The sequence below is a fragment of the Arvicola amphibius genome, chromosome 13, assembly GCF_903992535.2.
Source record: "Arvicola amphibius chromosome 13, mArvAmp1.2, whole genome shotgun sequence".
NCBI lineage: Eukaryota > Metazoa > Chordata > Mammalia > Rodentia > Cricetidae > Arvicola > Arvicola amphibius.
Genome location: NC_052059.1, coordinates 55,191,907 through 55,207,637, shown reverse-complemented (window position 1 = coordinate 55,207,637; position 15,731 = coordinate 55,191,907).

The window sequence follows — 15,731 nt, the reverse complement described above, 5'->3', positions numbered from 1 at the left end:
TGGTGGGACCACCACATCCAGTCCTTTACAAATGTTGCTTTATTTAATTCTCAGATTGACTTTCTGAACTCATTCACTATTACTCTTGCCACCATTTTTCAAATGAAGATACTAAAGTACTAAACTGAAACAGCCTCCCAAGGACACACTACCACTAAATAGTAGGGCAAACACTAGTTGAATGCTGGTTGTAGCTTCCAAACATAGCATGGCTCTTCCTGCACAATACCATTGTATTACTCAAGGTCACTGCCAGCTCTTATCTGAGCTGCAGTAGTCCCTAGAGTGGCCTAGCTCACACTTATCATTTACTTCTCAGATTCTTGCTACAAGTTCAAAACCCATAAATTAATCTGTGGAGGAAAACTGATCGGCCCCTTCTGTTTGAAACCTATGAGCACACCAACTGGACATGGCTATTGTTTCATTGAAACAAACTCTATACCTTTTCATTTAAAAGAGTTTACACTGATAATGACTAAACATTTAAATGAGAATGAAGAAATGAAGAAGGATGCTTAAAAGAAATCCCATACTAGCTCAGAACTGAGAATAATACAGGGTTATTTATTTAAGGGCATACTCACAAATCAGAATCCTTTGCTGGAATGAAGCAACCAAATCTCATGGCTGCACACTTTATATGGGCATAAATAGTATAAGAGGCCATGCCCAAGTGGTCAGGTAACTTAAAGGCTACTGGCTGTAGGGTTTCCTTCAGCACCTCCCCCTTTTGTTTAAATAAGAGAGTTCTAAGCCTAATACAAAAGTATATGCAATGAGAACAAATATATTCAATAATTATCCTATCCTAATAAGTTTAAGTCTTGTATAAATAACTTGTCCAAGTCATGAGAGGAAACTAACTACAACTATTTAGTCTTCAACCCCATAGAAGATCCAAGAAGGGAAATAATAAGCAGGAAGTGCAATCAAGCAGTTTCCAAAATGTGCAACAAATGACCTGGGCAATCACCTAAAATCTCATTTGCAATGTTGAAGCAACCAACTTTGGCTAAGGCCTAGAGTAACTGATAAACCATTTTCAGAGGAAGGGAATTTTTCAAAACCATCTTACCCTGTCTTGGCAAATTTGGACAGTCTTTTTCCTTTTGTCCTATTTATCCATTTCCAGATACCATATTCCTTGTCAGTGGTTGAGGCATGGGCAGTTCCTTGCCCAAAGGCTAATTTGCCAAGAAAAACACAAACTCTAAATGGAGTGTCTTTGGTGCTCAACATTCTCTTGGGAATAGATTGTGCTGCCAGGAGCAATCATGTCTCACTTCAATAGAACTCTAAGTAATTTAAATGCCATATTCTACAGCTCTTTGAAGTAGTTGAAAACCTGATTAGTCTAACTATAAGTATGATAAACATAGAGTACTATTGTTGTATAATTCTTAATACCTATATAACTTAAAGACTAAGACTTCATATTAGAATATTATACAATAAACAACTGTGTAACAAATGAGGATAATGACCTCAAAATGTAAATAATGTATGAGTATCTTTATCAGAGATAGAAATGTACATTGAAATATGATAAATATATCCTAAAATTGTATCAATATATAAAAATGCTTTAAGCAGAGGTAGAAGCATGATGCATACAATATGACAAAATAACTTTGCCTAGGTATACAAATATTGTGGAAAAAATAGGAACACATTCAATGTAATTTAAGTTTGTATCAACATACAAGAATTATACCAATGTAAATTGCTCACAAGTATTTACTTTATTACTCTATTACTCTCTATAATTATCAGTGTGAGTAAGCTCACACTAATCTATTATCCCATCCAGTTTCCCCCCTTTTTTCAAAGAGATCCCTGAGCCTTCAAAATTTTCCCTCAACCCCCAACCCTATACCAATTATAATCAACCCCTACATAATGTCCCTAACCCTAAGGATAAACTTCCTTGGGAGAGGGAACGTCATCTTCTGGAATTACTTCCAGTTGTCATGGTGGCAATGGTCTTTCTATGGGATCTTGTGAAAGTAAAATGATGATTAAGTTCCAAGATTACTGTCTGGAATAATTGCAAATAGTCTCTGAGTATTCTGTAGGATTTTTCTGAGGTTCCTATTTGGAGTTCTGGCCAGATTGTTGTGAAAAAGTTCACCATTTTAGCTAACAAAGTTGGAACCACCTTAAGCAGCTGGTACCCAAAACAAGCTGTCAGCATCACGATGTCATATCAACCAGGTAGAGTTGTTGTGGGGTCCCATCTTCTTCCTGGAAACTTCAAAGATTACTGCAAGAAAATTTATTATTCATTGTATAAATATCACTATATAAATAGTTAAACATTATTTATAAAGATATATACAGACATATATATTCAATAAAAGGTACGATAGAGACAAAAATAGGTGTGAAGAAAAGTAAAATTTTTCTAAATTCTTTCTTCTTTCTGTTCCATACCAGATGGCTGTTGACATGAGACAGAAACCCTGAATATTCCTTTTAACAACATGCTTGGATGTACAAAAGGACAGAGCCATTGTCCAACTCAAAAACCAGCTCTCTATATTCATAAATATATATTTAAATGTATATGTTTTGATCACCTGTCATTACAAGTTATATTCCTTTTTCTTGATCATCCTTTTTCCTTCTGTCAGCATCCAAACATCCAGGGTCTCTTGAATTTTTGAAGATGTGTATTTTCCTGTAAAGACAAGAGCAGAAACCTGCCCCAACCCTTATGAGATTTCCTTACTATCTGTATGGTTGTCACCACTGTAGATGAGCTGTCATTTCTCTTTTTCAAGAGGTTTCTCATTTTCAAAGTGAATCTTTATTAATTTTGATGGTATTCATAGTTTTTCTTTTCCTGTGGAAACAAGAGCAAAACCCCTTCCCCAACATAGCACATCTCCTGGCTTTCAATGTGAGGTCAACACATCCTTGAAATAAACCGGCTGATTTAATTCAGAAGACTTTTCTATTATCCAATGTCTCTCTGCTGCTGTTGTTCCTGTAATTCTTGCTTGATAATGGTTTTATTATATGTAATTTTACTATGTTAAAGTTAAAGCCTTCCTTTTTCTTTAAACAGAAAAGGGGAAATGGTGTGGGAAGTCCTTCTGTCTATGTGTTCCTTTTATTGGTTAGTGAATAAAGAAATATTTTGAGCATATGGCAGGGAAGAACAGAACTAGGTGGGGAAAGCTAGGCTGTATGCAGGGAGGAAAAGGGCAGAGTGAGAGAGACATCATGGAGCTGCCAGAGTCAGACATCCTAAAACTTTGCCGGTAAGCCATTGCCATGTGGCGATACACAGATTAATAGAGATGGGTTAAATTAATATAAGAGTTAGCCAATAAGAAGCTAGAACTAATGGGCCAAGCAGTATTTTAATTAATACATTTTCTGTGTGATTATTTCAGTTCTGGGCAGCCGGGATGAACAAGCCCCTCCTGGCAACAAAGAAACTTTGTGGATAGGATGAAGGTATTAAGATCTGAATTTAAACTAGTGTCTCAATTTTTGACTTGACTGCTCCCTAGTTGTTGAATTAGACCAGGCCTATAACCTCTCCATGCATCAGATCCCCACCTTTGGCATGGGTTTACACTGAGAGCTCTACCATAGGGTTGCTATGAGAAAAGAATTGGTTAATTTGTGTAAACTTTCTATGGCTTCCTGGTTTTTAGTAAAACTTACACTGTTAGCATTGTTATCCCCATATGGAAGCTAAGTGAGCTGGTTGGAGAATGGGATGAGACTCTAGGTTGTCTTGAAAACCCACCCTACTGTTCACCAGGAGATAACAGGTTTCTTACCGGAATTAGTTCTGACACATAGCTGTGATGAGCCGAATCACATAGTTTTGGGTTGGCAATCCCACATACTGGGACTGAGTCATGTGGAAGCCTGTCTTCTAGAATTTGAAGTTGTCCTCCTTGACTTGGAAACTGTAATAAAGGTCATTGCCAAAGTCATTCCCTATAGGCACGGATCATTTTCCAAATGAGTGTAAAGTTTCTTTGAGACAGAATGAACACTATAATCCACATGACATAATTCTCAATAAATGATGTTAGCACCCCAGTAAGCTAGCCAAGTAATCCTTTAACCACAACAACCCTCTAAATGTCTGCTGAACCCCTGGCTGTGAGAAAGAGCAAGAGTGGGGTCTCCAGCCCTGGGTGGGTTGGGTCTCAGTCTAATAGGAATGATGGGATGCAGCCTGCCAGCTTGGGAATGCCACATTTTCCCAAAAATTTAAAAACATAGTAGGGGCATAAAAGATGCTACAAACAATGGGCTGGTTTGTGTCAAAATGACATCCAGATCACTCAGTGACTGCGAACAGCTGTTGTTCGTCGCTATCTGCAGAGCAGAGACCTGTTACACTCTTTTCTAAAAAAAAATTCTGAAGACCCAGGCCAGCCTATTGAACATCTGGTTTTATAGAGAATTTGATCCCAATACTTAGAATCTAGTAATTTATCCTCTGCTTAAACTGGACACGTTCAACAGTCCTGTCCATGAACCAACGCTAGATTCTGAAGCAACGTGCATGTGTATGATAGAGTTGGCGAAGTAAAGATGGATTCAACATGACTTGGGAAATAAGCAAGTAGCTCAGAAGAAGAGGAGAGGGCCTGGGAACCAGGAAAGACGGCTTGACAGCAGACAGAAAGTGATCTAATATTCAGACAGAGGAGAAAACTGAGATCCTCAGCTATGGCCAAAAGATACAACCCGAACCAACTGCACCGAAACTAGACTTAAAGGACATGGCATAGTACATAGACTTTTCCCATCACAAGATGTAAGCTAATCTACTTTGCTAAAAGCAAACACACTTCACCCTTGAGAGAATATTAAGTGCCCTGAAAAGGATCTGGGGCTCACTTTAAGACACATTTCATCAGATATTTAGAATTTTCGCTGTAGACTCGCTGGCCTTTGGTGTTTTTCATTTTCTCATTCTTCTGCGATAATGAGAACCACATTCACTCAGGGAACAAGTCACAGCATAACATTTTACCAACCCTGGTATTCCCAAGTAAATGCTCATATAGCCTTTTCATCCCCAGGTAAGAGAGCCAAAGGATTTAACAATAAATCTTTCGCACACAATTTTTAATAAGTAAAACTGTGACCTTAATAAGCTTTAAGTTGTTTTCTCATTGAACTTTCTGATAGCAGCTACCCCTGCTGTCTGTCATGCTGCTGTGCTAATTTCAGTTGTGTGGCATTTATTTATTTTGCAGCAGGCAGGTACATATGTGCCCCTGTACACATGTGGAAATCAGAGGTGGGAGGAAATCATGTGGCGTCTTCTCTTCTTTCACCGTGGGACTTCTTAGGAATGAGACACAGGTCACTAAGGTTGATGGCAAGTGCCTTTAACTTCTGTGCCATCTCACTGGTCCTTTGGGTTCCAGAAGTTTGGAAAGCATCTTAAATGGTCTATAAAATTGCTATGGAGATGCCATGTAGCAAGGATATCCCATGTTCAGTGTTCTTGAAGATCATTCTGGGTCAGAGAAACACAAAGGAAGACGTGTGGACGTCCAGCGTTGCTGGCTGTGGCTTCACTGTGAATACATCTGTTCTCCACCATCAGAAAGTGAGTTCTCATCAGAGTAACAGCTGACTGCAGTCCACAGTATCGATTATTTCATTTGTACTGACTCAAGGAATGAAAAATATTTTTGAAGAAATAATACATCTGCCAGTTCTATGTATTAAAAAGTTGGGAGTGGAGGATTCATAGAAAAATAAAACATTAACTTGAGTGACAATTAAAATGAAATAATACATGGAGCCAAAAGAAATACGTTATCATTTCTTGCTTAGTTTGCAAGTCCTAGCATACACATGTTCTTAAAAGATGCCTGATGTTGCAGGTGGAATCCTGGGAGCTGCTGTTGTCTCTTGTTTTATCTTGTTCAAGTTTATTAAATATTGTTATTTCTTGAAATCTTTTCCTGTGCTAGATGAGTTTGTCTCTTGCTCCCCCATTCTCTGCTGTTTCTTGGTAGATTGAGCCCTCATTTTCTTCTGCCCAGACAATCTCTGTTCCCAAAACCCTCAGTCACTCATACAAATTGCAGCTACAGAAATATCACAGCACCCCAACACGTAGTCATGCTGCTCTTCTGTTCACGAGCTCCCAAGGTGTGCTGAAACCCAGCGACCAGATCTAAACTGAACCCAAATCACAGACATCTCAACACTGAACTTCAGCTTCAGATACAGGAAAGGAATGATGGGTAACTAAGAGGCCATGAAGAGGCATTCCTACAGCCCTCTTAGAAAGCCTGAATTCTGTGGAGAGGACTTCTTATATTCTGAATTGTTCTTTTTTTCTCTTGTATTTAAAATTATGTCATTGCTCTATTATAACATTATTTAATGTATAAAGTGTATTGCTATACATAAAAGCAAGTACATTTGTAGTTTTATGGTTTTTGTTTTGCTTTATTTTTAGAAGAAAATCAAGAAGCTAGGGCTAGACGTTTGATGTACAGAAATCTTAATTAATCAGTCAATGTATCTTCCTCAGTTTGGTTAGGCAATGACCACCTACCATGTGTGGTTCTTTGTTAGTTAGTTCAATGGTACAGGATTTTGAAAAATTAATATGACTTGGTATTTGGCATGAGTTAGACAGGGTGCTTGGAGGTGAGATTAAACAATTGTCTTGATTTGAGATAGTAGTAAAGTCCTAAGTCATAGTGATGGCAGTAGAGATGGGGAAGAAGGGAGAAATATTAATGTATTCAGAATTTTGTCTTCAGTGGTAGGCAAAGAATCAGAAAAGACAATATAATAATGGTTCAAACATCGAGTTCAGTTAGATTTGCCGATTTTAATTAAAATAGAGAAATCTATCATTTCTTAGTTTTACCATCAGAGATTTAGAAATAATAAGTTCTAAGTAGTAATAGATTCGAACCTTTGAGGAATAAAAGTGATTAGGAGTTTAATTGCCCAATGGGGTTGAATAAAACAAATTTGGTGATGCCCTGGTCACTTAACCAGTTGGTAGAAGCTGCAACTGTCCATGCCTGGCTGCAGTCTCTGCCCTTGACCTCTTTATAGGGCTACCAAACAAACGCCAGTTACATCTCATCTTATAAGAAAGATCCTACTGTCTAAAAAGGGGCAGACCCATCAGAACTCTACAGCAGCCCTCAGAGGCAAAGAAACACACTAGCAGAGAATTCCCAGGTAGCCACTGGGCATAGGCTCAAGTTTTCTTGCCCATGCTGGACACCAGAGTTTAGGACAGGCCAGGTTCTGCCGTCTCAAGGCTCCCAGTCTCAGACTAATCATCCTGGGCTGCTTTCTCAGCTGGCAGTTTCAAAGCTATGAGTGCTTTTACCGTAGTGACCGCCCGGTTCACTGTGCTACTTCATGCTCCATGATGCAGCAAACATCAGAAACAGGCAGCACAGCCTTCCCCTCCATTGGTTGGTTTTAAGGGCTTCCAACTGGAATGGACTACATGGCTTTTTGGACAGCTGCTCCTGTGTTGTTTCTAACTGAATGTGACACGCAGACTTCTAGACATGTTGGAATATTGCCTCGTCCTTTGAGCCCGACTTAAGGTCAAGTCTACCTACAGCTTCATGTAAATGTCTTTAGGCTATGTTTCCAGGCAAAGAAGATCTACTGGTTTGGAATAGCAAGGAAAATACTGAACTGTTTCCAGCCGCAGTCACAGTGATTCACTGGAGGCGTTCACTGGAGATGGTAAGTTGGAACAGAACAGAGAAGGGCTGGCCTTGACTCTCTGTCTTCTCTCTCATTTTAGTCTCAGACCTTACATGGGGGATGGGGCAAGGTCAGATGCCCAGCCTGGTGGCACTTGTGGTATGGAAGGCCATGCTGTGGGACACTTAAAAGCCAGAAAGCTGTTTTTAGAAAGAACAACTTCCAGAACTTTGCTGTGGCCTTTAACTTCATCAGTTAATTAAAGCAGCATGGGGCAAATAAAAGGAAGCTGCCCAAGGCTGCTCTCTGTGAAATTAAGTCTCTGCTAGCAGAGGTAGAAGGTGTGCTGTGATATTCTCCACGATTATCAAGACTATTCTAAGTCAACTTAACATATTCAGTGTAGATTCTAGTGGGACACGTGCCTTGATATCCACGGCTGGATCTCTGTATTTTTAATAACATATTTTTATTGGTTATTTGGGAATCTTACATCATGCACCCCAATCCCACTCATTTCTCTGTCTTTCCATGTCCACCCTCCACCCTTGTAGCCTCCCCGGCAAAATAAAAGAAAAAAGAATGTAAAACCCCACTTCACTCCCCCGTATTTCCCACCTCTCTATCACATACTCATTTGAGGTAGTATATAGGGAGTTGTGGTGTGTCTCGAAGATATTCTTTTGCCCAAACAGCTTTTCTTGCAGGTGTTCATTGCAATGAGTCATTGGTATGGTTCAAGGCCTCTGGCTTCTACTACACCTTCAGTACTGGACCCTCACGAAAACTTCTGTTGGATATCCTGCTATTTCCCTGAGTCATGGAGGTCCTGCAGCTATGGTTCCACAGGATCGGTCCCTTCATGTGCTCCAGCATGTCAGCTCTCCTGCGCCCCTGCATTCAGCCCAGCTCTCCTGTACCCATGCTACCACTGAAGCCACCACAAAGCAGCTGGCAAGGGGCAGGGGCAGCTTCCCCACTTATAGTGGCCAGCACGTTCTAAAACTCCTCTAACATGTTGGGTTAAGATACAATGCTCAAAGGCACAATGTTTCAAGATACACCTTTGATTGAGAAATATTCTGTGTCATCTCAAAGACCTAACTTTAACATAAATTACTCTATGAGATTTTGTTTCAAACACATGCTATCTTGAAGTAGTGAGGGTAGAATCTGAATTTGGGGTGAAGCGCAGAGGCTTAAGACATTGTCTCCAGTTACAGAGTCTACAAACCAAAGGAAAGGCTTTGGAGGTCAATAGTAAGGGAGTGGCCATAGGGTTTGTTTGTTTGTTTGTTTGTTTGTTTGTTTTTAAGAGAGGGATGAAAAAAGTTGGATGAGTTGGGAAGCCGGGGAGTATCTGAAAGCAGTCAGCGGAAGAACACGATCAAAGTATAGTGTATGCAATTGTCCAAGAATAAATAAAAGCATCATTAAAAACAGTAAGAAAGACAGACATTGTGACCGAGAGCAGAAGACAGCAGATCCAGGGCTTGGGAAGGGAGCAGAGGAACGAGGAGAGACACTCGGATATTAGGCTAGATTTCCTTGGACACTGAGAAAAGTGAGGGTCCAAAGTACTCAGCATGCATGAAAGGTAATTATCAACCCGCCTACAAACCCTGAAACCTACACACAGTGACCTGCTTGTGAGATGTGCTGGGGCAATAGTGACACAAACATTTGGGGAGTGACCAACCACTCTCTGGTTGGAATTGAAGCCCATTCCGAGATGGAAGCCATGCCTGGCACGGCTAGTGTATTCAAGAGCCAGAGGCCGGCTAATCCACAGGCTTCAGGGAAACCCAAAACTAGTGTTCTACTAAAGAAGCACAGCGGTAAAATGACTCCTAATGACATTAGCTGTGCACACAGTTCGCTGGCTCACTCAGCCATTAGAGAAGCTTCTTCATGCAATAGATAGAAACTAACAGCGAGACCCACAGCTGGACGGGGTGCGGAGAGTGAGAGACACCCGAATGCTCAGTCCTAAACGGGCTGTCTTCATCAAACTCTCCCCCCAGGCCTCAGGGAGCCGTGGGGAAGAGAGGGTGGAAAGCTTGTAAAAGCCAGGCGACGGGTGACTGCAGGGAGTCAGTGCCCCATGGACACAACAGGAAGGGTGTGCATATGAACTCACAGAGACCGTGGCAGCACGTGCAGGGCCTGCACAGATGGGCTCAAGCTAGATAGGGTCTCAGTACTGAGAGGGGAACTTCCATGGACCCTGACTCCTGTGGAAGCTACCTGCATTTGGTACCAGCTTACAAAGAAAAAAAAAATTAGTCTTTTCCGGTGGAGTCTTACTGGGTATATTTACCACACTTCAAGGCGGGCCCCATGCCCAGTAGTCAGTCCATACAAAATGAACTCAACGGTGTTTCTTATAGGCTTCTGTCGCTTACAGTATTCAGAGGCATGCTGTGTCTCATTGGTGTTCTGCTTACATATTTGTACATCTAATTGTTTTGTCTTTATGGGGGTATTTTTGAGTGTGTTTGAGTTTCTTTTGTTTGTTTTTTTAAAGACAGTGAGAAAGGAGTTGGATAGGTATGGAACTGAGCATGACCTGGGATGGGTTAGGAGAAGGGCAATGTGTGATCCGAATATATTATATGAAAATAGTTGTTTCAATAAAACAATAAAAAAGAAAATACATACATATACCTTTGTAAAATTGTGCCAGTCAGGCTGATGGTCTGGTGAGTATTTTCTATGGTGTGGGGTGTGAATAACTCATATTTTGTGTAGCTCCTTGGACTGAGATGGGTGGTTTAAAGGGCCCTTGGGGTAAAATTATCCCCCCACAACACCAGTGCTGGCTTTTGAAAGGAGAGGCTGAGGAGAGAATGGCTGATAGTGTTTGATCACCTGAGGAGGACCTTAAACTGCCGTGGCACTTGGTTTCCACATAACTGATTGTGAGCTATCTAACACCTGACTCGGGGATAATAAACAGCTCTGACTCAGCCAAGTTTCAATCAATTACAGGCAGCTGCCCGAGCAGACCACATCTCAAAAGGCGAAGGCCTGCTGGAACCAATCAGGCAAACCCTGTGTTTTATTTTCATGGTCTGTGTACCCACACTGCCTGGACGCTGGTGGGGTTCACGGAACCTCTTGTCCAGAGTGCTGTGAACTGAAATCGTTCTAACGTTTGGGACAGAAGCTCTTGGGATTTTAAACTGCTTTTGCAGATACATAGAGCACTGTCTTGAGGATGGGTCCCATGTATTAACACGGGATTGCTTTATGTTTTGCAGGCACTGTCCACACAGCCTGGAGTAATTTGGTGCCCTATTCTGAGTGTGTCTGTGTTTTGACTATGGCATGTCACATGAGGTCAGAACCGAATTCTTCACTTGTGATATCATGCTAGCACCCAAAGTTTCAGATCCCAGTGTGTTTAGGATTTGGTTTGGGGTATGTTCAGCTTGTATCGTGAAGGAGCTACATAAGGGCGGTAGGGTATGGCTGTGGAGAAATTGTAATGATAGTAAGAATGTTGCTAACAGCAAGCATTGGGTTTTCCTCTTTGGACCTCTGCTTTCCTTATTCTGAAGGTTGGAAAATGAGTACAGTCTTATCTTGTCTGTATTGTGAGCCAGATTTGTGTCTTCTGGCACCCAAATTTTAAGGCCATCACTGTCACAAGTATAACCCATATCTTGGTAGATCAAAAGCCCCGGGAGATCTTGACCAATAGCAGAAGAGTCTGATGTCCAGGCCTGCTCAGCAGACTTTGTGAGGGATGACCACAATCTACAATACCAAGGGGGAAGAAATGCTCACAGTTTTATCTTCTCCGTGATTGTTATGGTTTGGTCAGAGTTGACCTCCAAAGGCTCACGTGGAGGACCTGGGTACTTGTGCAAGCCTCTTCAGAGGTGGAGCGTGTGGGAAATGATCGGGTCATGAAGTCAGGTCATGAAGGTTCTGCCATCTCCAGTGAGTTCGTCCATCAGTGCATTAGCATATTTGTAATCCGATGGACTTTGGGGAGCTGAAGGTAACTCAGGATATTGCACCTAGTTGATGGGAGTGTATTCTTAGGCGTATCCCTTCTTGGTCTATCTGGACCTACATTCCTTATGCTCCTGTTTTCTCTTTCTGCTTCCTGGTTTCCAGAATCTGCACAGCTCTGTTCTGTCACACAATCGCCCACCATAGTGCTCTGCCCATGAGGCTCAGGCAAAGTCGCCATGGACCGACACCTCTGAAACTGAGGACCCACAATAGACCTTTCCTCTTGGCATTGCCTGTTCCACGCGGGTTCTGTCACAGCCATGGAAAGCTGATTTAACCCAAGGATGGATGGTCCATGTTATTACTACACAACCACAGATCAACCAGAAGATAAGAGCTGAGGACACAAATTCACGAGACCGAGAAAATGGTGTGACACCTGCCCGCCCCTTCTCTCCCCCACCCCTACCGCCTTGCCTGGACCTTGTAAAGAAAGGGACACCTGGTGCTATGATGGCAACAGTGACAGTCCCATCAACTTGTCACGTGAGTCAAGGACTGACAGACAGGAGAACTTCCAACTATCCTGTGGATTTTAGCTTAGCCCCTCCTTCCCAACCACCTATAATTCCAGCTCCAGGGGAATCTGAGCCCTTTCTGGCCATCATGAACTCCTACATGCCTGTGGTACATATACAGATAAGTAGGCACACACACACACACATACATAAAATAAACAAATCTTTACAGAGCTCTTTAGATAAATTGACCCGGCGGTATGTGATAAGGGATGGAAGGGCTAATATTGGTAATTAAGAAGGGAATAGCAACATCTGCATTGACCTTGGCCAAGGCTGTGACAGAAAGTGAGAGAGAGCATTTGCCTCTAGAACTTTAGCCCTTTGTGAATTCAGTGTTGCTCAGAAAGTTCTGGTTTTGTGGGTAGTTACAAATACGGCCCCTATGTTTCTGATATAGCTCTCTTAGGACAATTTTTACTTACTAAGAATCTTTACATGAAGTAGCCAAATGATAGCCCCTGCATTTTCATAAACATCAGCCTTTATTAGTAAATTTAAAAATATCAACCTTCTACAAGTAAACACTCATAAAAATACATTCTTTTTTTTATTGAAGACAAGTCTCCTTTTGAAACTCTGGATAGCCTAGAACTCACTAAATGACTATCTTCAAGCTTGCAGTAATTTCCCTGCCTCGGAGGCATGAACCACCATGCCCAGATCAAATGTGTTATTAAATGAACATTATTATTATTATTATTATTATTATTACATAACTTATTAAAAAATTGCTTAAGTAGTTTTACTCAAATGTCTATAGAATTAAAAGAGATTGTTTTTAGGATCCTGCAGAACAGATAGGATTGTTTGGTATGTGTTTCATGTAAGTAAAAGAGAGATGCACGCTGAGAGCTGACACAGCCTTAATTAAGTCAATATCATTTGCTAACGAAAGTGAGCCTAAGTCTTGTTTGGGGGGTCTTTTGGAGTGATGAGGAGATAGCCAAAGCCTAGAACCTGTCCTCACGTTTAATCTTATAGGACATCTAGACCAAGGCTCTCCAAAGCCTAGAACTCCAGGGAAAGGCTGGACCAAGAACAAACCCAGACCAGTTACCCACTCCAGAGGGACAGCTCAGAAGGCTATGCTGTGAGAGAAGAGAGAGGAAGGGCGCTAAGGAAGCTGTAGACTTGATGAGCCTACTTCACGTTCCTATGTGGTCCAACAGCACCCGGGCTTGACTTGGCTTTAGGGACTTCCACACATTTTTTTCCAAGTGTCTTCCAGAAGCAAAAGCAAAGCTGAGATGTAGGGCTTGCTTTCCCTTTTAAATACAGTCCGCCAATTTCCAGCAAGGGCATTTTCAATAATGGGGTACAAACAGAGTCAGTGATAACCAAGCCCAAAAGCTAAACAGGAGCCAGTGCTAAAACAAGCGAGGAAGGAGACCTGAGACCCAGTGGCCAATGCAGCAAACTTTTAACTACTGGACTAGCAATGAACTGTGCTTCTGTCTTAAGAAGCGCTAGGTCTTGGAGCTGGAAACAGTTAAGAGCCCATACTCTTCTTACAGACAATCCTTGTTTGGCTCCTCACACCCACATCAGGCAAGTTGCAATCACCTGTAACTGCAGCTCCCTCTTCTGAACTCCCAGACATGCTCATGCACACACACACACACACACACACACACACACACACGTGCACACACTAAATAAATAATCAAATAAGTAAATAAATAAATTAAGCTTTAAAAAAATAAGTGACAAGAAGTTGCACAAGTGAGTGCCCAGACTCCTGTGGCATGCAGGGACAGCAAAATGACGCTGAGCATGAAGCCAGGAAGGTACCCACATCACAAGATGTTCAAGAAAGGGAAGAAACCATGATGACCGGAATACCATCTCCACCCAGGCTGTATGCAGTGGCTGTTCAAGCCTTCGTATTATTAGCTGGCTGGGCTCAAAGGCATTATTTGTAGTTTATGGTTGGATGGCACATTTCTAAGGGCACAACTAATACAAAAGAGAAAGCACAGCATTAAAAGATGGAAATAAGCCAAAATGTCAAGGGAAGCATACTTTAAAATCGAACAAATTTTTTAAAAATGCATCAAATATGGTAACAGGTTGAAACATAAAAATTCCATTTCATTACCATGTGAGTTTTCACATTACAGGTAATGAGGCCAAGGAAAAAAAGCTGCCAACTAAATGGTTTTATAGTTCTTTTTATTGACAGTGTTCTGTTCATACAATCTACTTTGATCACAGTTTCTCCTCCCTGAACCACTCAGATACCACTCACCTACCCAACTCCAACCTTTCTTTCTCTCTCTCTTTAGAAAGCATCGTATTGAAAACAAATGAAATGCATAAAGATGTAGACTAAGATGTGCAGAAAGGACAGTATTGGGGTCCTCAATTGTCCTTGTATCAGCGGACTGTTTTATCAAGCATTGATGAGGACTACAGTTCCCGACAACCCGCACCGCCTTGAGCTGCACCCTTGCCTGTTCACCTGATTTGGCTGAGACAAGCATCCCTTGGGCAAGCTGCATGGTGAGCAACCACAACTGATTCACTTGTAGAGTCATTCCTATGGCAGATCACAGCACGTCTAAATGTGAGACCATCCACCCATGACGAAGAAACCCAGCAGCCTTTGGAAAGGAGTGCTGTCAAGTTTGCTGGCGTAGCCTGCACCGGTCTGACCTTTACCATTTTATCTGACTCAGTCAGATGGAGGCAGCTTTAATGGACAATCATGACGTGTTGAGCATAAGGGGCCCCCAGCCTGCCCTATAAAGGTAGATAGTACATGGTGCCTGCTTGTGTTTCAAAATGGACTTTCCTCTTTTATTTATTATGATTGTCATGACATAGTTATAGGAGTTAATAGAATGTAAAACAAAAACAATGATGATCAGAGTTGGGTAAAGGAAAAGAGAGAGGAGAGAATAAAGTGGGGAGAGGAGAGAGAGAGAGAGAGGGAAGGTGATGACGGAGAAAAGAAAGGAGAAAAAGAAGAGAGAGAGGAGAGGAGAGGAGGTGAGGGAAGAGGAGGGGAGAGAAGAGGAGGGGAGGGAAGAGGAGAGGAGGGAAGAGGAGAGGAGGGGAGGGAACAGGAGAGGAGGGAAGAGGAGAGGAGAGGAGAGGAGAGGAGAGGAGAGGAGAGGAGAGGAGAGGAGAGGAGAGGAGAGGAGAGGAGAGGAAAGAGGAGAGGAGAGGAGTTGAGGGAAGAGAAGAGGAGGGGAGAGGAGAGGAAAGAGGAGAGGAGGGAAGAGGAGAGGAGGGGAGGGAACAGGAGAGGAGGGAAGAGGAGAGGAGAGGAGAGGAAAGAGGAGAGGAAAGAGGAGAGGAGGTGAGGGAAGAGAAGAGGAGGGGAGAGAAGAGGAAGGGAGAGGAGGGGAGGAAAGAGGAGAGGAGGGAAGAGGAGAGGAGAGAAGAGGAAAGAGGAGAGGGGAGGAGGTGAGGGAAGAGAAGAGGAGGGGAGAGAAGAGGAAGGGAGAGGAGGGGAGGGAAGAGGAGAGGAGGGAAGAGGAGAGGAGA